This window comes from Choloepus didactylus, chromosome 8, assembly GCF_015220235.1.
Source record: "Choloepus didactylus isolate mChoDid1 chromosome 8, mChoDid1.pri, whole genome shotgun sequence".
NCBI classification, from domain to species: Eukaryota; Metazoa; Chordata; class Mammalia; order Pilosa; family Megalonychidae; genus Choloepus; species Choloepus didactylus.
The window spans coordinates 90,424,939-90,452,554 of record NC_051314.1 but is presented as its reverse complement, the minus strand read 5'-3'; the positions used below and the strand labels follow the sequence as shown (position 1 = coordinate 90,452,554).

At 39.1% G+C, this 27,616-nt stretch overlaps 1 pseudogene; it reads left to right on the top strand.

Moving 5' to 3' along the window:
• Positions 1-38: 38 nt before the first annotated feature.
• On the top strand, positions 39-27,616 carry LOC119542839 (annotated as a pseudogene).

Below are 27,616 nucleotides of genomic sequence, written 5' to 3'. Positions count from 1 at the left end.
GTGTCAGAATCCAGTTCAGGTTGGTGGTGACTTGACTGATGACATCTGCAGACTGTTGTTTCTTCCATGGAGATGAAGGGTCCCTCCGCAGTGCCCGAGGGCCTCACGGCTGGTACCAAGTGGCACCATTGTTGGCAGGCCCAGCAGGAGGCCAGGGACAGGGCAGTCATCGCTACCATCTTGGTGCCCGGTGCATCACTGTGAGGAGGCCTGTTGTCCTGCACAAGTGGCCACCAAATGAACAGTACCAGGACACCTCAGCCTCTGTGCGAACCGTCTGCCCTGCTCACAAATTCAAGCCCACATGTCAACTAGGAAAATCAATGCATTTTGTCATCTTTTGTTTGACAGACTCCATTTTATGGACTGTCTCATTCTTCAAATCCCACTGGAAATATATGTCACTGATTACAATTTTGGCAGAGATTATTATTGTTGTTGTTGTTGTTTTTTCAGTGCAGCAGTCCTGTTATAGAAAAGCACCTGGGCGAGGAATAGTAGACTCTGGTTTGCATGTAACTTGCATTAAATTTGCTTGCTGTTTCATTTATAATCACAATTCATACATGCCTCTTCACACCAGAATTCTGCTTCCCCTCAGAGACCTTGAACACCTCTTCTTTTAAACATAATCATCCTTAGGCTTTCTGTCTTCTTCACTTCAAAAAAAAAAATCATCTATAGGAAGGCTCTGGTTGTATGTAAAAAACATTAACGCTTCATGGCTGGTTCAAAGATCAATAGGCTAATGAAACTGTACGTTTTGAAGAGGTCATGCTTGGAGTTCCAGCTGATAGTGCTGTCATTTTTTATTACACGCTTATTAAAAGAGATAAATTGCCATTTGATGAAGAAATTCTTAAACAGTTATTATTGAAGACAGACCGTTGCCAGTTATTTAAATGATTGAAACTCCTTTGTTATTTTGTAGAGCTGCGGCATCATTTTGCATACCTATTTGTCAGTTACTCAACAAATATTTTATGGACATCTACCATGGGCCCAGAACCATGCTGGTTACTGGGAATACAACGGTTACCAAAATACTTGACTTAGTCTCCTCCCTTGGAGCAGCTCACAGTCTAACTGTGGCGATAGAGGAGTAAAGTAGAAGCTGTAATACTGAGTAGTATTGTAATAATAGGGGGAATAATAGGGGCAGAGTAGTTGTCCTACATGGGTTGAAATGGAGTTTGGGCTAATTTAAAGAATGAAGCAAAGCAACATTTTTACCCTCAAGAATCTGTTTCTCCATTGAGTTACAAAAGAGTGGAGAATAATTTGAACTCATTTAAAATTGGATACAGCCACATTCAAACATAAATGGGATATGTGTATGTGGTGGGGGTTACATATCATGTGTGCCAGGGGACATGATAGAAGCCAAATTGCAGGAAGGTGGAATCTGGTATGATAAGCTGAACTTAGCAAAAGGACTGAGGGATGGTGGGCAGTTGTTTCATATATGCTGTGGCAGATGGGCCCTGAACTCATTCAGTCTTTTCCAGCATCCTTGGATCTCTGTGTGGGAACTGAAAGGATTGTAGAAGTTCCAGCAGCCCTGTGGTGGGACCCTCTAAGTCAATCAACAGAGATGCACAGAATATGTCCCCTTCTTTACAAGAGATTGCAGAGATGTCAGAGCATGATACAGGAGTCTAGCATCAATAGTTAAGGCAATGATTAGTAATCAGCATCTCATGCAGGGCTTAGAGTGACAGAAGCCAGTGGTGCTGGCAAGGCTTGGACTGCCAGAAGCTAGCAGAGGCAACAATATACCATAACATAGCTTCTCCATGGATCTCCATCTAAGGTCCCTCAAAAATATTGAAAGAAATAGTGTCATAGGAGCTAGTGCAAATGATGGCCTGAGCTAATTCTCAATGTATGCAAGATCCTCACTGGGAACTCCCAAGGGCTCACAAAGGACTTAACAAGGCATTTTGTGTTCCTTTGTGACCTGCTGGGAGCTTTACACAATCAAGATTTGGTAAGACTATTAGTGAAACCTTAATTCTCAAACCAGACCCTTGGTTTTGTTATCCTCATTTCCTATTCCCATTCCAGAATGCCCAGTGGTCCTTCCTACTGAATCCACTAGTTGCATAGAGTCTCAATTCTTTCAAACTGGAATTCTTCTTAGATAAAGCTGAGGATGCATTGTTCTGGTATGCACATATTGCCTGTAGAAATCGGTGGTGGTTTAGGGGAGCATCAGTGGCATTCTTAAATGAGGCTAACTCAGCCCTGCCCTGGATTTGAAGATAGAATTCCTCTTTGGTATGTTCTTCTGTATGTTGCTTCACTTATATGACATCTGACATATTCAATCATGAAAGCAATTCCCCAGTCCAGAAACAGCACTTTAGAATTTACTCCAGTGATAAATGCAAGAATTAAATCATTTCATAGACCAATTGTAACAAAATAGAAAAGAGGAAAGAACTAAGATTCCAAAGATATTCTCCACAATCATATGGCGTGTACCTTCATTTTCAAAGTTAAAAGGGTACCAGAGGAAAAGAAAGCACAAATACACACACACACACACACACACACACACACACCCCTACACCCACAACCCAGCCTGTGTTTTACCAAATACAAAGAAAGCATGAATAGTGAAATATTAATTCTGTCATTTTAATACCTAATCACCTCTTATTTGAAAATTAGGTAGTGTTATTTTCAAATTGTCGAGGATACTTGAAGGCATATGTTACTCTATATTTAGATGTAGTACATACTTTAAAAAAAAAAAAAAACTTTAAAAAACATCTATCTGAATCCAGGTATTCTTTTAAGACATATTACCAACAATTGGTTGGTAATATGTTCAGAAATCCTCTGCCGGATTGATGTAGCTGCCTTTTTTCCTACAAACATCTTTAGAGGCCCCTTTATTTAGGAGCTACAATACACAGAATGAGCAAGTTCCTGTGCTCTGGCATAGATGCCTGTACTCTCCAATGGAATGCATTCCTTTAGTAATTTTAAAACTTGACCTTTGACTTGCATTCCATTGGAGAGCTGGACCCTCTTACATACATCCCATTGAATCTGGGGAGTTTTGTGACTCCTCAGCCAATAGAGTAGAATGTAAGTGGTGTGAGTGACTTCCAAGGCTAAGTCATAAAAGGCCATGTGGCTTCTACCCTGTTCCCTGGAACACTCACTCCTGGAGGCCTGAGTGGCCATGGGAGTTGTCCGACCACCCTGCGGCTGCCATGCTGGGGTGGCCACCTGCAGGTGCTCCGGTGGACAGTCCCAGCAGAGCCCAGCCTTCAGACATGCGAGAGAGTCTTCTTGGGTCCTCCAAACCCTCCATCTGACCACCGAGTGAGCGCCATCAACACCACCAGAAACAGACACATCATCCAAAGTCCCTCGAAACTATTGCTTTTCCTTCCCATCTTACTTGTTATGGTTTATATCATTTTAAAAGCTCATTTTCAATTAGAAGTTCTCAAGCAGGTCCTCTATAAATGAAGAGAGTTTCTCCTTCAAATCTGGCCAAATCTCTGACCCACAAAATTGTTAAGATATAACAAAATAGCTGTTGTTTTGAGTCACCATGTTTTAGGGTTGTTTTTTTACCTAGCAATAGATTTCTTTAGGGGCCACTTTTGGGGAAACCTCTTGTACTCTGAAATTAAGTGTGCTTGTTTTTGAAATTCAGACTTGCATTTTGTATAATATTAAATACGTGGGGTTAAACGATGTCAAAGAAGTCTTACAGTCTATTATATGATGGCTTACATTGGCTTTTATTGGCTGGTCTGGGACCTCATCACCGATAGGGAATCCTGTGTGGGTTTTAAGTACCCAGCACTGAACAAAAGAATGAATTTCTGGAGTTCAACTGTTTGTTGATTGGGAACTGTCTATACTGAAAGCAACTGCAGCTCTGGGAATAAACTCAGATCGGCACATCAGTGTTGTCTGCAAATTTAGTGGGCATAGTTGCAGGAAGGGCGGCGAGGTGAGCTCCCTCAGACTTCCGACTGCAGAGCCCTGGCCTCCCACGCTGATGTGCGTGGGTTGGGATCCTCGCCCGCCAGCCCTCGGACGCTCAGTAACATTTTGCTTGTGTCTTTTTTGAAGTGCTTGCCACTCTCTGCCTTGAATTTTATTTCTCTTTACTTACTTATTTTCCTCTTTTCTACTAAACTATAACCTCCTTGAGAGTTAGGTTATGTTTCATTAATTTCCTATCATTTAGAGAGTTCATGCTGCCTTATGAGATAGATAAATATTTGCTGACTAGGTGGATATTTCTTTCCTAAAACGACAGCAAAGGATGGTGTTCCAGCCCTAAGTAGCCAGCCTGTGGAAACTTCTGCTTTTCTTTCGTGATTTAGAATTGCTGAATCTCAGAGCTGGCTGGGAACTGAGAATAGGGGCTGTCTAAAAAGTGTGCAAGCCAGGACTGGAGACCCGGTCTCCCGACTCCCAGGACCAGAGCTGTTCCCCCCAATAAGCAGCCTCTTCGCATCACTGACTCAGCTGTTACCTCCAGGCTGGCAGCAGAGACAATATATCACCAAGCAGCCTCTCCACAGACCTCTCTCAAGCCAGTTCTGCATCTTTAATCATTGTCTAAAGTCCTTCACTACTGTTCTTTCATCCAATCTCAATTATTGTAACATAACATTTTAATAACTCATTTTCTTTTTTTTTTTTTTTTTTGTGGATTTTCCAGGTGGTCTCAATATAATCTTTTTTTTTAAATTTTATTTTGAAATAAATTCAAATTTACAGGAACAGTTGCAAAAACAATACAAAACCCATACACAGAACTCCAGCATACCCCAACTCCCTCCCCCGATACCCGTATCCACCAACTTTAACATGCTGTCACACCACCATTTCTCTTTCCCTCCCTCCCTCCCTCCCTGTCTATCATCCATCATCTATTGCTCTGTCTTCTGAACATATGAGAGCAGGCTGCACACATCCTTGAACAAAGAATATAATTCACATCTACAATTCCCATGAACAAGAACATTCTTTTATGCAATCACGTTAAGCACAGCTAAGAAGTTCAAGAAATTCAACATTGATACAAAGCTTACATTCTATATTTCCTTTTTTTTTTCCTTATGTCCCAACTGTGTCCCTTTGGGCCTCCTCTCCTCCATCCTCAGATTCCATCCAGGATCATCCTTGGCATATAATTGTCATTATCTATTTAGACTATCTTTTTCTTTTTTTTTTTTTTCAATTGTGGAAACGTATATATATCCTAAATCTTCCCATTCCAACCCCTCCCTAGCATCCTGTTAGTGGGATTAATCACATTTAGAATGTTGCAATGCCATTACCTTTCCACCATTCATGACTAGAAATTTCCCTTCACCCCAAATAGAAACCCTACACTCATTTCTTAACTCCCCATTGCCCCTTCCCCCACTTCTTGTAATCCATACTCTACTTTTCATCTCTATGGTCATATTCTCTGATACTTTCTTTGTGTTTACCGTGGGGCTTAAATTTAACAACTTAAATCTATAACAATCTTGTTTTTCTTTGATACCTACTTAACTTCAATAGGACACCTAAACTATGTTTCTATACTCCTCCATTCCCCCACCTTTATGTAGTTCTTGTCAAAAATTACGTACTTTACATTGAGTCCAAAACCACTGATTTGTCATTACAGTTTATGTATTTTAGATCCTGTAGGAAGTAAATAGTGGAGTTACAAAAAAATACAGTAATATTGGTATTTATATTTACCATGTGATCTTTACTGGAAATCTTTATTTCTTCATGTGGTTTCAATCAATTGCTTAGTGTCTCTTCCTTTCAGCCTGCTCAATTCCCTTTAGCATTTCTCATAGGACTGCTCTACTGGTGATGAAGTCCCTCAGCTTTTGATTATCTGGGAATGTTTTCATCTCCCCCTCATTTTTACCCTCCAGGTGTTTTTGAATTTTCTAAGTCTCTGATGGTTATTGACTTCTATTTGTGTTCCATTGTGGTCAGAGAATGTGCTTTGAATAAATTTAATTTTTTTTAAATTTATTTAGGCTTGTTTTATGTCCCAACCTATGGTCGATTGTGGAAAAAGATCCATGATCACTAGAGAAGAATGTGTGTCCTGGTGATTTGGGATGTAATGTTCTGTATATTTCTGTTAAATTTCTCTATATCTCTCTCTCCTTTCTTTGTTTCTCTGTCGGTAGGGCTCCCTTTAGTATCTGAAGTAGCGAAGGTCTTTTGTTAGCAAAATCTCTCAGCTTTTGTTTGCCTGTGAAAAATTTAAGCTCTCCCTCAAATTTGAAGGACAGTTTTGCTAGATGAAGTATTCTTGGTTGGAAATTTTTCTCTCTCAGAATTTTAAATACGTCATGCCACTGCCTTCTCACCGCCATGGTGGCTGCTGAGTAGCCACTACTTGGTCTTACATTGTTTCCTTTGTATGTGGTGAATTGCTTTTCTCTTGCTGCTTTCAGAACTTCTTGCTTCTCTTCAGTATCTGACAGTCTGATCAGAATATGTCTTGGAGTGGGTTTTTTTGGATTTATTCTATTTGGAGTTTGCTGGGCATTTATGCTTTGTGTATTTATATTGTGTAGGTTTGGGAAGTTTTCCCCAACAATTTCTTTGAATACTCTTTCTAGAACTTACCTTTCTCTTCCCTTTCTGGGACACCAATGAGTCTTAAATTTGGATGTTTAATTTTATTTATCGTATCCCTGAGATCCATTTCAATTTTTTCGATTTTTTTCCCCATTCTTTCTTTTGTTTTTTCATTTTCTGTTCTGTGGTCCTCGAGGATGCTGAGTCATTGTTCAACTTCCTCTAATCTTGAATTATGAGTATCCAGAGTCTTTTTAATTTGGCCAACAGTTTCTTTTATATCCATAAGATCTTCTATTTTTTTTATTTAGTCTTGCAATTTCTTCTTTATGCTTCTAAGGTCTTCTTTATGTCCTTTATATCCTGTGCCATGTTCTTCTTCATGTCCTTTATATCCTGTGCCATGCTCTTGTTCTTTGATCGTAGTCCTTTGATTAATTGTGCCAAGTACTGTGTCTCTTCTGATCTTTTGATTTGGGTGTTTGGGTTTGGATTCTCCATATCATCTGGTTTTATCATATGCTTTAAGATTTTCTGTTGTTTTTGGCCTCTCGGCATTTGCTTTACTTGATATGGTTCTTTCAGAATATAAAAAATACCGATCTCTAATTTGTCAGATCTACAACTTGGTGGCATACACTTTCTCTAACTAACCAGCAGATGGCATCCGCAAGTCACCTATTCCCCTCAAGTCAGTTCTCCCTGAATTTGTCTTTGTGGTGTGTGGGGATCTGATTCTTGTGGGGTTCAATTGGTGCACTAAGTTTGGGTGTGTTGTTGGTGATGTCCACCCTGAATGTGGGGTGTGTGTCTGGGTGGTTAGGGAGGGAGGGCAGCTTTAATAATCAAATCTCCCAGGTGTTCCTGGAGATTTAAGGCTGTTGCAAGAGTCTAAGCTTTCATTTCAGTCTTGCCACAGATTGTCTCTGCTGCTGACCCACAAGTCCTTGGTATTGGCGTAGGGTCCCTGGGATTTCCGAGTGGGTCCCCTTCTCAGCCGTGCTCTTCCAGGACCTTCATTTCAGAATGCAGACTCCTAGTTTCACCAAATTCATGGTCCTTGTAGATTTAGCAGACCTTGTCCGGCTGGTGCACAGCTGGAACTGGTGTTCTGGGTCACTTTTTGGCTTTTATCTAGCATTTTTCATGGAGGTGTTTTTTTGCCCTGTCTCACCTAGCTGCCGTCTTAAGTTCCCTTTAATAACTCATTTTCAAGTATTAGTTTCCAAGCAAGAATTCTATAGGTAGAGTTAGTACCTCCTTCAAAATAGTAGTTTTATTGATGCTCTCAGGCCCTTATTTTATGCATTTGTCGATTCTGTAGGTATTACTGCATATTTATGATTAGGACAGCAAAAGAAGTTTTTCTGTATCATGTTATCATTAATTTCTTTGTAATACACACAGCATTATCATTTGCTTTAATTTCTTACTGAAAACATTTACTATTGTTTTGGATGTGCTTTTCATTCATTCATTCATTTATTCATTTATTCATTCATTCATCAAGTACTTGTTGGGGGCAGTACATGCACTGCCTTAGGAACTGGGAATAGAGGCATGGTCCTTGTCTTCACAGAAATTTCAGTTTAGCTCTGTCTTAAAGGCTTGACCTAGGGAGTAACAGTTTACCTGTATCTCCCTTTTCCTCTGTTCCATCTTTTCCCCAACCTGAAATTCCCTGGGGGAGAGGAGGAAGCTCATTTTCCATCCCATCCCATCCTGCCTCACATGCCAGACTTGGCCCTGGCTCCTGCCCGTGGTCAAGGCTCGCCCTGCTCCTCCCCGTCCCCAGACACAGCACCGGCTCTGTGCTTACAGGCAGGGCTTGTTCCTGTCTCCTGTCTTCTCATTCTCAAACTCTGGAATGTCCTCACCACTCAGCACTATCAGAAAAACACCCATTCATTCTTCAACGTCTACCAGATGTTCCCTCCTCGTGAAGCTTTTTGCTCCTCAGCCACACTAGCCACACTTCAAATGCTTCCTAGCACCCAGATTCTTATTAAAGACACAGAATCCATCTAGAATATATGTGAAGCTAATGCAATTCAAATCAGAATATTAAGGAATCATAAAAAACAAAACTTGGAAGATGTTTCTATTTTTTTTAAGCAATATATGTACATGTTAAAAAAATTCAGCTGTGTGAAGTAAGCCTCCCCCTCTCATTCCAACACATTTCCCTCCAGAGAGGAAACCACAGTTACGAGTCTGTTGTAATCTCTTGCAGATACATAGTCTATGAGTACATGAAGAAGAATTCCAAGAATTTTGTGGGGGAACTGGGCAGAATTATTTTAAGTTCATTTGGGAAAAATAAAAACCAGAGAAGAAGCAAGAAAATCATGCATAAGAAGTGTGGTAAATGGCAATGAGCCTTACCAGTTGTTTTCAGGATCACTGCTAACATTTAGTGGCCACCTACTGTGTGCCAGGCTCTGTTCTGAACATGCCATGTGCATTATACTTCTAATCCTCGCCACAGGCCCGTCAGGCAACTGCTATTATTCCCCATTTCTATAAGATGAGGACATTTCAGTAACTGGCCCAAGATCACAAAGTTAGTAGATCAAAATCCAGACCTTCAGTTTCAAAAGCCCATATCCTTCGCCACAGTGCCTTCCTGTTTAAGATTTTGAAATAGTCCTAAAAGCCACAGCAATAAAAGTATGGTAGTGACATAAGAATAGATAAATAGATCACTGGAACAGAACCGAGGGTCCAGAGATTCATGATTAAGGTGACATTCTAATTCAGTGTGAAAAAGGTAGGATGTTTAATAAATGATGCCTTTGGAATAAAATCAAAATTAGATCTTTTCCTCACATCATATACAAATTCTAGACAGATTGAAAGGCTACAATCTTAAATAAACTAATAAATAAATACTCAAGTGAAACTCAGATGTCATAAAGAAAAAGAAGATATTTGACTATATGAAAATGAAACAAATTTTAAAAAATCAAAACTAGGTAAAAATATTTGTATTACATATGAGAGACAAAGGGCTTCTACAAAATGTTAAGAGAGAAAATTTAAAATCTAATAGGAAAAATAGCAGAGGATATGAACAGAAAATTCGCAGAAGAGGAATTCTAAATGGCCAATATACATTAGAAAAGTTATTCAATTTTCCAAGTAACCAGGTACCATTTTTCACCCACCAGATTGGCAAAACCTTTAAAAAGTGATGGCATTTAATGCCAGAGGAGCTCTTAAGGAGTTCACTGTCTAAAGAGAGAGGTAGATATTAACAAATAAATCTGACTGAAACGTGGGCCCTCAGGCATTGTTGGTGAGTGTATGAATTACTAGAAAGTTTTGAAAAAGAGCTGGATATACTTATTGAAATTAAAGTCTTTGACTCTGCAAACACATAGAAAAATTCGATCCAATACCCCAAAAAGCACAAGTTAGGGTATATACAAAAGGGTTGTCATTAAGACATTGTTTATATTGGGGGATGGGAAAAGGAGGAAAGAAATGAAAATAAGCTCAATATCCAACAACCAGGGCGTGATTGAATGTATTCCAGGGGATAAAATATTATGCAGTTATTTTAAAAGATGTATCATATCTATATTCATTGACCAAAAGAGATATCCTTGTGTAGATTGTTAAATAATTTTTAACACTATGATTCCATATTTGCCAAAGTAAAGCAAACAAACAGGAAGCAAACAAAAAAGTGTGTTCATATGTTTGATGGAGGGAATGTGGAAGTACACATACCAGGCTGCTAACTCATTTATCTAAAGGAAGTGGGAATGGAGATGGGGGAGATAGTGAAGGCTTTGCATTGCTTAATTTGTCACAATGAAGACATACCGCTTTTGAAGTTAAAAACAACTCTTCTTTGAGCACTCCCACGTTGTATAGTTTCGTCTGACTTTCTTTTTTCATGCCTTGGGATGCTACTTACATTTGCCATTAAAATACAAATATACTGCATACAAATATTTTTCTCTCTCCAGGCCCAGCTCAAGGGTTACCCTATTAAGAAGCTTTTTCTTACCTGCTTCCCAGTTGGACTTATTGTACCCTTATGATTCGTTACCTTTAACTTAGCACCTATCAGAGTTTCTTGTTATTGGTTTACTGGTCTGTCCGCCCTTTGCTAGAAAATAAACCCTTTAAGGGTTGAGATCATTTTTCCTATACTAAGAACCCTCTATCTGGCATAGAGTCAAGGCTTAATAAGTGTTTGTTGAGTGCAGAGGCTAAGTCTTTGAAGGAGAGACTTACCTTGTATGGTGTAGTTCATGAGCCTATTTAGGGTACTGTTCAAAAATATCATTGTTACAGTCAGCAACCTTTAAAAAAACCTGATGATTAAGGAAATTATAAATGCTCTTCTGCTGAATGCTAGTGGAAATAAAAAGTCCTGAGGAGAGTTATTTTTAAATTAGCCCTCATTGTAAATATTTAAATTCATAATAAAAATGGATATTTCCCTAGTGCTGCATTCCCCCTTCTGCCACCAAATACCTACACACATCACTGACAGACCCACATGGCAGGGTGAGGGGGGGGGGGGTATGTCATCCTCACCTCTCAAGGTGAGAGAAGACAGACTTCTTTTTTTATTCTCCCAAAGGAAGTAGCATTTTGTGTGTTTTCAAAATTGCTATAAAAGTACTATTCAATCATTGTAAAAAAATGCATACAATGCAGAAAGGTACAAAGAAGAAAGTGAAAATCACCTGGAGTCTTATTATCTGATTATTAATAGAGTTAGCATTCTACCAATATATATTCTTTCAGGCTTTTTTCTGTGCCCACACCCACAAATATTTTTACCAAACAGAAATCATGTTAATTATACTATTTTGCAACCTGATTTTTTTTTTTCATTTGACATAAGTCTGGGCATCTTGCCATGCTAATAAATACACATCTGCATTGTCATAATTAATTGTATTCCTTGTCTGGATGTATCGTAAGTTATAAGACCAATTTCCTATTGATGGTCTTAAATGTTGCTTCTAATTTTTCACTAGTATAAAGACTTATCTTGGATTCTGCACTTGTCTGATTATTTCCCTAAGATAAATTCCTAATAGTGGAATGACTAGGCCAAAAGATGCATATCTTTTAAGGTTTTAGAAAAATAACACCAAATTTCTCTCCAGAAAATGTTTTCCAATTTCTGCTCCCCTCAACATTGTAGACATGTGCCTGTCTTGCCACTTGCTGCAACATAGAGTATTGCCATTATTCTTCATTTGCATTTCTCTGATCACTAGTGAGGACAAATATTTCCTCATTGTTTCCTTTGAACTTTGATTATGATGGTTTTCTTGTCTTAAAGAAGTTCTCAATTTTATGTGCTCAATCTATCACCTTTTTAGGGTTTTGGCTTTGGGGGCCATATTCAGAAAAGGGTCTTCACCCTTTGGATTAAAATTAATTCACCTGCATTTTCTTTTATAGCTTTATCATTTTATTGTTTAATATTTAAATCTTTGATTGGCTTGACAATCATTTTTGGATACTGGATGAAATAGGGTTCTAACTTAATTTTTCTCCCAATTTTAGTTGGTTACCATAATCCATTTTAAAAATAACTTACCTGTTCCCTGTTCAGTTGAATTGTATCAGCAAACATTTATACAGTGAATTGTGATCCAGGCACTGCTCCAAGTACTTTAAGTGTATGAACTCATTTAAACTTTACCACTGCATTATGAAGTGGACCCTACTCTTATCACCAATTTATTAATGAGGAAACTAAGTAACTTGCCTGAGTGATGGAGCTAATCATTGCTAGAGCCAGACTGGAATGAAGGCAGTCCAGCTCCAGAATTCATGTCCTAGACCTGATGCTCTACTGCCTCTTGATGAGACACCCCAAGGTCCAGTTTCAATGCTGCTTTCTCCCTATACCTTCTCTACTTATCCTGGAGAGATATGCTTTCCCTCCTTTGACTTAAACTTGGCAGGAAGGTCGTGTGTACACATGACATATGTTCTCTATCAGATGCCAATTTCCTTGGTGGCAGTAACAGGGAATTAAGTTTATTTGTTGCAAACGCAGTGCTCTGCTCATAGAAGCATAAACTCTTATTTTCTCTATTGTTAGGTTCTATTTTAATTGAAAAAATAATACATGAATACAGTAAGCATTCATATTAGATAAAAGAATATGCAATGAAATATGTTTGTCTCCTAATCCAGACTCCTAGGACTCCCTCCAAAGGCATTTTGTACAGATTTGTGTGTGTGTGTACTTTTTGTTTCACACAAATAGGAATATTCTTAGTATCTCTTGTGCACCTTGCTTTTTTCAATTCATATATTTTGAACCTGGTTCCATAGCAACACATATAGATCTAACTTATTCTATTTAATGACTGTATAGTATTCCATTCTAAGGATGTGCCATATTGATTTAACCAGTCTCCTATGGGTGGGCATTTAGTTTGTTTCTAGCCTATTCTTTTATAAACAGTGATGAAATAAACATCCTTGTATATTTGTCTTTAAGGACATATGGAAGAATATATGCAAAATAAAATTGTAGCTGTGGAATTGCTTCAAAGTGTATGCGCATGATAAATTTTGATACATAATGCCTAATGGAGCTATAGATGTCTAAAGTTAGATAGTATTTAGAAATTACATAGTGGACCTTCAATAAATACTTACTGAATAATGAATGACTTTTGAATGGAGAGAAATTAAACATGTTTAGATAAATACTTATAAATACAGGAATATAGGCTTATAAATTGATTTAACATTTATTCCAAAGATTTGAGGAAAAAAAAGATAAACTTAGCTTAAAACAATAATAAAATGTAAAATGATAGCCAAAGGCCACTGGTAGCCCTGCCATCGTATGCTAGCTGAGAAGCAGCTTTAGAGAGGGTAAAATTAGGGCATGAGAACCAGACTTCCTTTGTTGGAATCCATGACATACCTCTTACTAGCTGTGTGACCCAGGGAAAAGTTACTTTACTTCTCTGGGCCTTGGCTTCCTCATCTATAAAACTGGGGGACAGAATAGTGCCTACTTCATAGGATTGTAACAAGAATGGATTGTAACAAGTCTGGCACACTGTAAGTGCTCAATAAGTGTTAGCCACCAGATTAGGTATCATTAGAAAACACTGGTCAAGGAGAAAAGGTTATCAAATGAGCTGGTAACGTATTCCAGACAGGAGAAGTGAAATGCAAGTGTGACATCAGAAATAGATATAAAAAGACTGAAGCGGGTTTACCCTGAGTGCTCATTTGAAAGCTGGAGAATCTTTGCCTTTGTTTTCTAGGAAACACTATTTTTCTTGGCTCCACTTTAGAGGATGCACATGGGCAGTGCAGGATGAAACTGATTCTGGCAACTGAATGGAACCCTGGAGTGTTCAGTTTTAAGGCTGATTTATGAGAAACAATGGCAATAAAGCCATTCATTAAAACACACTAATACAACAATACAAGAAAGTGATTGTTTAGTGTGTTGGATGTGATTTTTGACTCTTTAATAAATTGCTTTGTTCCATTCATGAGACTAGCAGGGATTTAAACAAACATTATACAGTGTTCTCATTTTTGAGGAACTTAAAGTTTGCATAACTTTGTATACTGTTGAGCAAAACTATTATATGGAGCTGTATTTGATCCACATGTGTATATACCTATATATGTCATGCTATTTAAGGGTTCTGTGGATTTACATAATAATGACAATAATTCTGCACATTTGTATAGTACTTAAAATTCTTTTACAAATCTCTCAATTTTTGGAGGACTGGTACTAATTTTTTTTATTGTGTATCCTGATTAATTTCTACTCTTTAAAATTGGAAATGGGAACATCAAACTTATTTAACATCAGAGTAAGAAAAAAATATTTTTTCTATTGAAGGCAAAATGCACAGTCAGGAAGGGCTTATAAATTAATCCCTGTAGAAATGTTTTATTTTATAATAACATGACCTATAAAAGAAATCATGTGGGATTCTGATACCATTAAAATCAGTTGATTTCTTAGGACACAAACTACATGACTCTCTTGTGGGGTAGGAGAAGTATTGCCATTTTTAACTTGATAAAAAAATGCTATTTCTGCATTATGTTTACCCTGTAAAACCTCTCAGGAAGAGACAAATTCCTTTTCAACAAACTAAAACAAAACAAATGAAAGCCTCTTAATTGAATTATTTCATTGCACAAACTGTAGGACTCCAGATGGTGGTGCTGTTTTCATGGAGGAAAATCTTCTATAAATCATTTTTTTGAAGAGGTAAATTATTAAAATTGCCCTTTTATTTGCAAAATAATTCATTAGTACAACAATGCAATATGGATACAACTTCTATTCATTTAAAAAGCTATTGTCTTTCAATTTGGGATTATTTTAATCTATAGTGATTAATCAGCAATGTATTTGGCAAAAAGATAGTGGTATATTTATTTACAGTGAGCAGCAATGTAAAAGTTATTTACAGTTTATTTCTGTATATGAAAAGCAAAATGTCCAGAGAATGCCCTGATCTTTGCAAAACATAGTACTGCTTTTATGAAGCAGTGGAAAAGGTACAAATTTCAAGACAAGACCATCACTAAGGTGGTTAAAATGGCAATGCTATTCAAATTTAAACAAAGACAGCACACTGTTACAGCCGTACAATATATAATCACAATAGCTCTGCTTTTATTTTAGATAACATTTTGTTGCTGTTGTTGTTTTTTTCTTTTTTGGTTTGGCCTCCTTGATGTGAAAGTCTTAAAGAAAAAAAGATAAATGCTTACATATTTTTATTCCCCAAGGTCATTCCTAAGAGAAGAAAATGTATTGTTTTCTACAAAATTTCCCATATGAAATAATGCCTGGATATTGGTATGTGCCCCTCTGAATATCTGTGGATGCATACAGGAAAAATACCATTATATATTTACTTAAATAGACAAGAGGCAGATAGTTCTTGTGAAAGGTCTAGAGCAGTTCTGTGCATCTGGGCAGGGGCTGTCTCTGGTGGGGTAAACGCCATGTTAAAACGAGCGAATGAATCTCTCACTGCATGAAAATGTCGCTATCAGGAAACTGGACGCACCTGCCACTACCCCTGCCCCATTTCCTCAGTGAAAATGTCCTGAAATTTTTAAAACTATTTTCTTTTTTTTAGAAATTAGCACAGTGGCTTCAGAAAGGAATCCAGAAATTTGATTTCTAAAATACTGTCAACTACTAACTTTTGACCCTGGGCATGGCACATCACTAGTCTAAGCTCTTCCTTATAAGGGGGAAAAAAAAAGGATTGGACAGAATTTAGATGACCTCTGAAGCCACTTTCAAATCTAGAACCATGATTCTAAATCAAAGATATTAATACATATATATATTTAAACAATAAGGAAAATTTATTCTCTCACGTTCAGACACGACCACAACAAACAGAAGAAGAAGAGCCATTTCACTCTGGGGGTCTCTTGTTACTAGTGAGGCAAATATTTCCCCAACGTCCCCACTCCCTGTTCCCAGCAGATCTGCTTTCATGGATAAGGGATCACTAGGCTGAATTATATCACATGACCATTTCTAAACCATGATTGGCTTAGACCAATACAAATTCACCTCCTGGAGGCGGGAAGGAGTCCATCTCAATAAAATTGGGGTTTTGTTAGCAAGAAAGAATGACAGGAGGAAATGGCAGTTGGGCTGGCATCCAACAGGGTTGTCACCATGCCCATTGGCTATGTCAGAAATGTACTTCATGGGTACTAACATCCTGTACCCATAACAGATGTCATTAATCAATTACGGTGTTCTTTAACCAGTCATCTACTCAAACATTACATGTTTAATAGGTTTTATTTTGTTTTTGGCAAGAATAATACAAATAACTTTTTCCCTCTGAACCACTGGGCTTAAGCTGTCAACATGATGCCCCATTACCTGCAAGTACTTTATAGAGAATAATTTCTACAAATACGGGTATTCTCTTATATAACCACAATGCAACCAACAAAATCAGAAAATGAATATGGTTACATTGCTACCACCTAATGCTTAGAATCTATTCACACCTAGCCAAGAAAATCACTGTGAAGGTTCCCACTTAACCAGAGAGAATAATTGGTTATGGGGAGTAAAGAGTAGCTAGTGACACAGGGTATATAGGGCTCTAAAGTCATATTAACTTTTTCCTAGAACTTGATCCAAGTGACAGTTTTATTGTATCTTGTCCACACTGTGGACAACTTGGAGTTGTCTGAAATCTGAATCTGAAAATATCTTCTATAAAGAGAGGACTCTGTAGTTTGTTTTTCTCCCCTCAGTAATGAAAAACTAGCTACAACAGTAAACACTTCAAAGGATCTGAAATCCACAGGGGCTGGAGTCCCAGCCAAAATCTCCGCCAGGTTCCCCTGCTCAGAGAATTCTCATGTTCTTCCTTTCTTTAGAGAACATTACCCAGAAGTACTGTAGTTACATGTACTCACTTGGGGGCTTAAAAAGCTAAGAGGGCAAATGTGTAGCGATAATCACAAAATGCAAGGTACATATATAGATTTCCTTCTGAGGCACTTTTACCTAGGTTATAACAAGTAGGCTTAGCTAAGAAGGGAATTCTGTGCTTTTACTTCTTGGTTAAGATAATTCTTTGCCAAAATATTTTCTTCACTAGTGTGAAACAGCCCAACTGAATTGAAATGGTGCTACCCGCCCATGGATTTCTTGTGTATGTGATCATTGTTGTTTTTAAAAAAGGTAGGAATATTTGTTGTACTCCATTTTCATTCTTCAGGGGTCATTCTCCCATCCAGGGCTCAGCATGGTTTATCCAGCACTCACTCACTCTTCCTGGGTTGAAATAAAGGGTGAATTTGACCCAAGATTTCCCATATTTTAAAATGGAGGCTCCTAGTGATGGTCAAGACTTGGGGAGAAATCAAACGGATTGAGACCAGGAGAAGGGCAAGAGACTGGACAGCATCTGGGGCTATTTTCAGCTCAATCAGCCAGATTACTATTGAAAGCTGACAGCTTTTCTGTGGCCTGCACAACACTAATACAGTGAGCAGAGCCAGTTCTCAGCTGACGGGCTCTCATATTTCTAGGCATACCGGCAGTGGTTCCCAAAACTTAGATTTCATGAACCAGTACAATTAAACAAAAAGAAGTATGGTCATAGACAGGAAATTCTAGAATCTGAGAATAAAGGTCATCCCTTTAAATGGAATAATTTTAAATACATGAAAAAACTCATTACAGTGTCCTGAATTTTCTAATTTTTCCCCCCAACAAATGAAAAGTAGACACTGTATCAGTACTGGACCCACACAGCTGTTTGGGAGCCACTGTTCCTGAAGTCTGCATATTCTGTAACTTTTCAATCAGCTAATGCAATTCAAACATTTAGAGCCTGCCTAACTATGTGGGAATACAACGATGAACAAAAGCTCTCCATTTTAAATATGTTTGTGTAACCAATTATTTGGAATGCCTTACCAATAATATCTTGCTTCAGTTCACTATTCACTCAAATAAAAGACATTTGTGCAATTAAAACCACAAAAATAGTTACTTGTGACTATCGTTTCAATCACAGATCTGAATAACTTTGAGGTGAGATGCCGTAATGTTTAAGCATCCACACTGTTTTTGTATTTGAGCTGATTATTTTAAATCTCTGCTTGCTGAAGAAGCAAGAAAGATGAAGTATGAAGTATGAAGAGGAGTACATATAGCCAGGTGAGCCTGTTCCTTCGGTCATGTGCGTGTAACTAGGAAGCCAGAATCAGATAAATGAACCACAATCTTCTATGACATGTTCCTGAGTGCCAAAATCACATTTCTCTTTTGTCAGGACTGGAAATATGCAAACTAACTGCCCTGTTAAGAAAAGGTTAACTGAAGGTAAGTTAAGTTGCAACATTTCTGCTCCTACTGCTCAACAACTTGTTTAACAGGCTAAATGGAGCAGGACGGGAGTGAGTGGCAGGCAAGGAACAGCTTCTCTCCAAGGTTTACTGGGCCACAATCAAAGACAGTTAAAAAAAATAATAAATAAAACCAAATAAAGCTGCTCAAGCATCTAATGCCATGAAGAACAAGATTGACGTGTCAAGGCTTGCAGTTTTGGTGGCAGCAAACTAATTACAATATACATAATTTCTAGTTACGGATAGTGGCCATTTGCACAGCATCTAGCACTTTTCATATCATCTCACCCCAGAATCTGCAAATTAATAGAGGTAATATATTACTATGGAAGATGACTGAATCTGGCAATGACCTCAGTCACTGAAGAAATCAGCTGTCCCACAGCATATGTGATTTTTTATCCTTCCTGAAGCCTGGCGTTCTTAAACTTCCACTGGCATTAGTTTGCACTGATGATTTTTCACCCTGTTGGTCCTCCTTCTGTAGCTCTGTGGCCACACAAATCTGATGTCACAGCATTAAGTTCTCCACCCTCTGCCAAGTGGCTCTGCTGTGGGCACGCTTTCCCGACGAGACTACCCGGCTTTCACTCTTGACTGCATCAGTCTCTGGTAATTACCCTTGTGAAAACAACTCCTTTTAAAAGCATGCAGTGTGTTGGGCTTTTATACAAGAGTCTATTCACAAACTCTCTGTGACAACTCTACCTTGAGGCGCCCCTGTGGGAATTCAGAAGAGCTAGGATTGCATTTGAAGTCTCTAAGTACAAAATTCTTTTAGCTTTCATACCGGCGCCAACTCTGGTCTAAACAGTGATTTTGTACTTGGTGAGTAGAGTTTTCTCACCAGTTTCTGCCATGAGCTCAAAGGAAACTTTGCACACGGACCTGCAGACACAATCACCATAGTGAGATTGGGTGATCTTCATGAAGACTTACCTTGTGACAGACACCACACTAAAGCAATTTACAATAAGCTATCTCATTTATCCCTCACACTCACTCAGTGGGATGGCTAGTATTATTCCTATTTTATAGTTGAGAAAACGGAGACTGAAAAAGATTAAGGAAACCAGCCCAAAGTTACTTAGCTTGCAAGTAGCAGAAGGAGGATTCCGGACGTGGTCAGTTTGAGTTCCAAGCCACATTCCCATCTCTTTATACTTTCTTCTAGGCATGCCATTTTCCCCTGGGTTGTATAGAGAATCCTGGTGGAGAAGAACAGTCATTACAAACACATTCACACACACTCTCTCTCTCACACACACACACACACACACACACACACACACATAACCGTCTAGTTCACTACAGATCAAACCCAGAATTCTGTGCTTGTAGAGCTGAATGCAGGGACCTCTGCTAGGCCTAGGACTCCAACTTGCTTCAAAAAGGACAGCCCCTTCCCAAACACTCACCTGGTGGTGGCAGCCTGACAGGCCACTTCTCTACCCCAAGAATGGAGCTGTGCTGCTACCCCAGTCACTTTCAGTCACTCTCTGAAAGGGAGGCCCAAGCCAGTTCACTGAAAGGCAGGGCATGTTGGATTCCATCTTGGGCAGATGTAAGTTGTGTTTCTCACCTAATGCCCAGCTCCTTCTAAGGCTTTGCTAGGAGGCAGGGCTGTAGCACCAGCATTTGGTGAAACTGCTTCGTGGGATGCCCTCATTTGTCAATTAATGCTTCCCTTCACCCACTTGGCCGTATAAAATGGACCCTCCTTACCAAATTCCTCTCTGTAGCAAATAGTGTTATGAAGTCCTAAATTTAATAGTTTACAAAGTATTTTCTTCCCAAAGTTGGGGAAATTAGAACAGTAGTCATTTTCACCGTATCATTTTGAGAACTCAAAACTAAAATTTAACAATACAAGATAAATAGGAGTTTCAAAATGACAAACATTTCAGCATACCCTCCTAAAGTGACGATAAAGAGATTTCTTCTTTCTAAAATCAATTAGGTTCTGAAGAGACAGGGCATGTTGCAAGTTTCCTGTTCTCTTAAAGGGTTTTAGGATTCTACTTGCTTGTCAAGGGTAGTTGGGGTGTCATCTGGAAAGTGAGGTAACCCACCATCAAAGAAGGGCTCCTTTGGAATTATCCCAGTATCTGCTGAATGAATTATCTTCAGCTGAAATGGTAAGAGGTGAACTGGGCAAAGAGAGATGGCCTTGAAGGCCCTTTTGATGAAAACAGATTCATTTTATTTTAGAGGGAAGTTGGAAGGATAAGAATTTTATTAGCTAAATATCCTCTATTAAATTTCCCTCTAAGAAATATTTTGGAAGGTCTTAAGATCCTCCTATTATTTGCTAAAATCAATCTAATTTGAATTATAACCTTTTGGGAAACCTTCTCAGACACGTATGACCTTGTACCTGCTGCCCAGCCCCAGACTGGCCTGCGATGGAATCCTAGCCAAGGAGGACCACAGGGACGAATGCATTGTTCTAAACAATGGATGATGTTACAAATGAGAGCTGCCTAGGGAAAATTGGTCTTAGACTAACTGATATTTGAAGGGGCTATTTTAGCCTCAAATTCTGCTACATTCCTATTTTAGGTATGAAACTGTTTGCTTTCTCCAGGAGACAGTCCTTAAATTCGAAGGAATTATTGGTCTGGAGTTGGGGACAAGGGAGTTTAAAAGCTCAAGAAGGCCTAACTGGGAGAAAGGGGCAATTCATATACCTGGTCAGGACATGGATTGGTGCTCTCTACCCCCCACCTAAAAGTAGGTAACGCAGAATAAACGGGTCACAGGAATTGTTAAATCATGTACATTTCATCTATAACTTCCCAATTAATCTCAAACATGGATTATTTTCAGAAAAAAAGTCTTTTAATACTTTTAAAATGTGAAATAAAAAGGATGAGACACAAAGGATGAAATAGCATAAACAAGCTAGGGCAAAGCAAGTCTGCTCATCTGTAACCCTGGTTCTCAAACTTTAGAATGTACCAGACTGGTCCAGGGAACTTGTACAGTATGCATATTCCTGGGCTCCACCGCATGATTTAACAGGTTTAGGGAGAACCCAGGAATCTACATTTTTAAGAGACACCCAAGTATTCTGATTCAGGTAATCCACAGACCATACTTTGAAAAACATTGAGCTATATTAGAACAGATTAATGTCTGTAGATGTTAGTGTAGTAGTTTGATTTCTTCAGGGAGAGAAACCTCATGAAAAATTGGGCAGACAAACCTGAATAGAGAATCTTTGGAACCCATCTTTGGTCTGCATCTTTTGAAACCCATCTTTGGTCTGTGTATTGTCTCACTCTCTTTGGATTATATAAACTGAAGTCAGTTGGCACAAGGTGGAGAGCAAGAAACAACACTCTACACATATGCACACAGACACCGCTATAATTTCTGGACTCACAAATGTATTCCACAATTATATGCTGAGATGTTTATTTCTTCATTAGCAAAGGCTTTCTTTAATTATGTACATGAATGAAACCTTGGCCCTTTTTATTTTCTTCACATCTGGACGATGTAGAACACTCCAAACTAAAACTAGCATTGACAAGTATTCTGTTAGCTGAGACTTACACTGCTCCAGGGTTGGTGGAAGCTGCTAGGTTTTCTCCCTGTCCTTGCACCTGCCTCTACCTTTCCTATACCCTCTTATTCTGGGTCTGTCAATGTAGGCCCCACCTACAAGCTCTGTCCCGGCCCAGTTTCTGATCTCATTTTGTCTGAGACAAGAATGATGCAAACAGGCTTAGATTCCACTGCCAAACTAGTAGGGTTTAATATTAAGCCAGTTACCATTCATTCAACTACAGATATTTGAGTGCTTACTTAGTGCCATGCACTGTGCTAAGTACTAGGACTATATCAGTGAATGTGGTGGTTTGGAGCTATGCACCCTGGAAAAACATGTCCTTATACTTAATCCATTCTTGTGGGTGGGAACCCATTGTAAGTAGGTCCTTTTGATGAGGTTACTTGAGTTAAGACTCAATCGGGATGGGTCTTAATCCTATTACTGGAGTCCTTTGTAAGCAGAATGAAATTCAGACAGATTCAGAGAAACACAGAGGGAGTAGCCAGAAGGTGAAAATCAACAGAACCTGGAAGAGAAGGGGGAGGGTGCTATGTTTATTGTCATGTGACAGAAAAGCCAAGACTAAGGATCGCCAGCAGCCAGCCCCAGAATGCCAGTCTTCAGGAAGAAAGCATTGCCTTGATGACACCTTGATTTGGACCTCTCCTAGACTCAAAACCCTAAGCCAATAAATTTCCATCATTTAAGCCAACCCATTGCATGGTATCTACTTTAGCAATTAAGAAACTAAAACAGTGAACAAAACAGAAAGATCCCTTTCTTTGTAGAGCTTACTTTCTAGCAGGGGAGTCAGACAATAAAAATAAATATAATTAAGGTGGCAAGTGCTATGGGAAAATGGAAAAGTAAAGCAGGGAATGTGTGCATGTAAGTTATGGCATTACATAGGATGGTCAGGGTAAGCCCTTTTGAGAAAGTGAGAACTGAACAAAGGCTTAAAGGAAGGGAGGGAGTTAGCCAAGAGGATGTTTGGGGGAAGAGCATTTGAGCCAAAAGGACGAACTAGAGCAAAGATCTTAATGCAGGGGTGTACCTTGTATATTCAAGGAACAGCCAGGAGGTCAATGTAGCTGGAGCAGATTGAACAAGGAATAGACTAGGAGATGAAATCAGAGGTAGTGGTGGGGAAAATCAAGAATAATTACAACTTTTTTTTATTCTGAGTGACTCAAAGAGTTGGAATTGACATCAACTGAGATAGGGAAGGCTGTGGACAGAGAAAGTTTTGGGGAACATGGGGAATCAAGAGGTTTGCTTTCCAAATGTTGTCAGATACCCAGGTTGAGTAGGCGGTTGAGTGTATGAGCCTGGAGTTCAAGAGACATATAAATGTAGGAGTCATCAGCATATAGATTTTATTTAATGGCACAGGGCTGCTTGAGGTTATAAGATGCAGATAAAGAAGACAGTCAAAGTCTGAGCCCCTGGGCACTCCAGCATTCAGAGGATGAGTTAAGAGAGCAAAAAGCAAAAGAAACTGAGAAGAAGCAACCAATGAAGGAGGATGAAAACCAGGAGAATGTGGTGTGCGGCAGGAGCATTAAAGAAGAGGGAGCGATCAAGTGCATCATAAGCTGCTGACAGGTCAAGGACTGAGGACTGACCATTATAACTAGCAACATGGGTGCCATTGGTAACCCTGACAAACCAGTTTTAGTGGAGTGGTGGGAGTAAAACCTAATTAGAGTGGGTTTAAATGGAACAGAAGGAAAACAACTGAAGACAGTTAATAGATAGACATTTCTTTCTAGGCGTCTTACCACAAATGCAAAGGAAATGTAGCTGATAAGGAGTTAAGAGAGATGTTGTTATTGTTGTTTTAAAATGGGAGAAATATAAACATGCCTGTATACTGATGAAAATGGTCCAATAGAGAGAGAAGGATTGATGTTAGGGCAGAGACAAAGAAAAATTGCTTGATCAATATCCTCGATTAGATGAGAGGGGTTGGGGTCTAGTCCACAAATACAAAGAATGGCCTTATCTCCAGCACAGGTAGTTTATCTATGTTAATAGGCAGGGAAGCCGAATGTGTGCAAAATGATGCTAGATGGTAGGTACCTGTGATGGCGGGAGTTTGGAGAGGTTCTCTTCCGATTGCTTCCATTTTCTCAGAGTAGAAGGAAGTGAAGTCATAAGTTGATAGTGAAGATGAGGGTGAGGTTTTAAGGTTTGAGGAGAAGGTGTGAAATATTCGAATGGGAGAATGAAAGAACTTGGTATACATGTATGATTGCCTGTAGGCTGTAAGGGCCTTGTTGAGTTTCCTGGTTACATATTCAAAGTGCAACTTGTCAGCAAGGTTGTGGTTTTCCTGCAGTCACATTTAGCTACACAGATGCAGGCACAAAGTAGGCTCAGAATTGGATTTAACCCAGGGAGGAAAGATAAGGTACCCTCAAGAGGACTTAATTGAGGAAATTTTAATGACGGAACCATTTGCAAAGGTGTGGAGCATGTTAAGGGAACAAATAAGAGATGGGAAGCACCGCAGGGCTAGCAGCAGCAGGGAGCCATTACTACTCCAAGGCTGAAAGGGTGAGAGGTAAGTGTGGTTATCAGAATCCTGCGAGAGATGCAGCTGTAGGAGAAGGGCTTGGTAACTGGAGCTGTGGCCTTAGAATAACTCAGCCACTGTTTAACTGCAGCCTACCTCTATTTCACCCATCTGCTCTCCTGCCAGTACCTCTCATGGGCTGAGCACAGCTGGTCTTTAAAGGGTTTGGGAACCCTGTTGATGCAGCTGTAAGAGTCAGCTTCCTAGGACACAGAGCAGAGTGAAGAAGGTTGGAGAATGAATCTGGAATAGCAAACAGAAACTATCCAGCTGGACCAGAGTTGTGCTTTTACCAAATGAGCACAGTGAAGTCAGAGGGAAAAGAGGGAATCAAGTAAATATGGTAGCGATGATCATAATGATTGCCTGTGGAACTGAAGCTGGGAAAGGAGGGAAGAGTGGACATCAAGGGTCTGAGAGAGGGCAAAAATGCAAAAATTGAAGGAGGAGAGGTAAAGGAACTAAGAGGTCAGACTCAGATCTAGCAACAGAATGGTGACTGCAGAGCTTAAGGGTTACTCCCAGACCACCACTTAGTGTCATCAGATATGACAGATAAGCACTTGTGTTGTCTCTATTGGTGGCACTGGCTTTTTGCATCAGCACTGGTTCTTAAGTTAGTGCTCTGGTCCTTCTTAGGACTGGAGACCTACCTGAAGTCCAGCTCAGTTGATTGCCCCCACTGTCTTTGGAGAAGTTTCCTGGCCAATCCCTAAGGTCATCCTGACCTGAGAATCACTTCTGATTTCCTGCTGCAGTTTCCCTTAGACTCTCCAGCTTCGACAGTTGACTAAATCATGACTGAGGCAGTGCGAAACTCTCTCTGGGCCTCCTCCACCTCCCCACACCTTCAGAGTCAGCCTTGCAGCTGGTGGCTTCCTCATGCCGGATCTCCCTACCTCCCCACCTGTTCATGCTGCAACCAGGTCATGGTGCTTTAATCGGAGGGTGCTCTAAGTCAAGGTGGCAGGTGCTGGTCACATTACTGATCTTTTCAACCACACGGTGTGAATGTAAAGTAATCCTGCATCCCACTTCAAATACCACATACATGGAGTTTCTTCTCATAACTATTTGTAAAGAAGCTTTTGAGTTCACAGCTGAAAACTAAGCACCATATTAACCTTTCTGGCAACAGAAAATCTGATGAGTTATAATGGATATAAAACAGAAGTAGCTTTTCAAACTTACTGCAAAATTTCAAAACAAGAATAATGGCAAATCTAAAAAGAAAAAAAGAATGTTGGTGATAACTTGACAATGCTGGAAATGAAGTCTTTCTTCTACCTGGCATGAGGAAATAAAGAATCTGGAGTCTGCCAATAATCAGAGAAGGGATGGAAAAAAAGTATTCAATTTAAAATCGTGACAAAACTACAAAATTCTTAGGAATACATTTTTAAAGGAAGGTATAGGACCTATAAGAAATATCGTAAAATCTCTCTGAAGGAAACAAATTAAGATCTACACAAATTGAGATACACCAGTATATTCCGGGTGGGAGGAAGACTCAATATCAGAAAAATGTCCACTTTCCCCAAATAAAGAAGATCAATGTAGTGCTATTCTGACTTGAATTCCAACAAACTTTTAAAACCTGGGCAAAATTATTTTAGCATTAAGATGGAAGATTAAGTGTTAAGAAGGGCTTACCTTACCAGTTATTTAAAACATAATGTAAATGACTTAATATAGACTGTTTTAGGCACAGGACTAGACAAATTGATAGGAAGAATAGAAAGCTCAGAGCTTGATTTAAACATATTTGAGAACTTAGTAAATATAGTAAATGTGATATTCAGTGGGGAAAGGATGGTTTATTTAATAAATGGTGCTGACTGAATTATCCATCCATCTACAAGAAGTTATAATTCTGCTCATATACATACACAAATTATTTTATGTGGATTGAAGATCTTAAATATTATAAATAAAATAATAAACATGAAATTTTAGGAGGATATTTCTATTATATGATACTAAGGAAAGATTTCTTTATAAAGACTAGAAAACCATAAAGAAAATACAGACATGCTTGACTGTATTAAAATGCAAAATAAATAGATGTAAAAAATATCACAAAGTCCCAAAACAAACATGAGAGACTGGGGAAAATATTTTGCAACACATACAATCAACAGTGTTCTTTTGTCTCTATTATACTAATTGATAAGAAAAAGACTAACAATCCTATTGACCAATAGTCAAAGAAGATGAATAGGCATTTTGTAGGAAAGGAAAGGAAAATGGCCAATATACATATGAAGAAATGGTGTCATTACTAGTTGGAAATCCAAATTAGAATAAAAAGGAGATTTCCCCCACCCTATCCCCCCCCCCACCCCCCTTTTTTGGTCATCACTTGGCAAAACTTTAAAACTGTCACAGTATCCATTTCTGGTAAGGATGCAGAAAAAGGAACAAATATATATTATTTGTGGAAGTTTGGATTACTCTAATAGTTTCAAAAGTACTTTGGTAATTTCATTAAAATTAAATAAATACAGATCTTTTGTCCTACCAATCTCACTTTGGGGATTTTATCCTCAACAATATACCACTACAAGGCCCGTCACCCCTGGCTCATGTTACCCGGAACCTCCATTTTCAGTCTGAAGACTGTGACCGGGAACACCTTGCACTCCTCAAACACATGCGCGCTGTAGGGGAAAAGGCGATTGCAGATTTTGCTGACTCCAGCAGACTCCGCTTCCAATTGGACGACCTCGCCAACCCCAGCATGAGCCATGCCCTCTTCACGTGAGCAGCCAGGATTTCGATTCTCCTTGCCTTAAAAACAAAAAACATTGGAATTCGTTCAACACAGAACATGTCCTAGAATCACAAGCTGTGATTGAGATGGTGAAGGAATCCAGCGGAGTAGCTCTCCGAGATGGAACACCTGAGCTCCGGAAGCTGCCTCTTTATTGTCACTTGTGCAGGCAGCTGCTGCCGTCCATTTGCAGCTGACAGAGCATCGCAGGAATCACTGGCCAAATTGA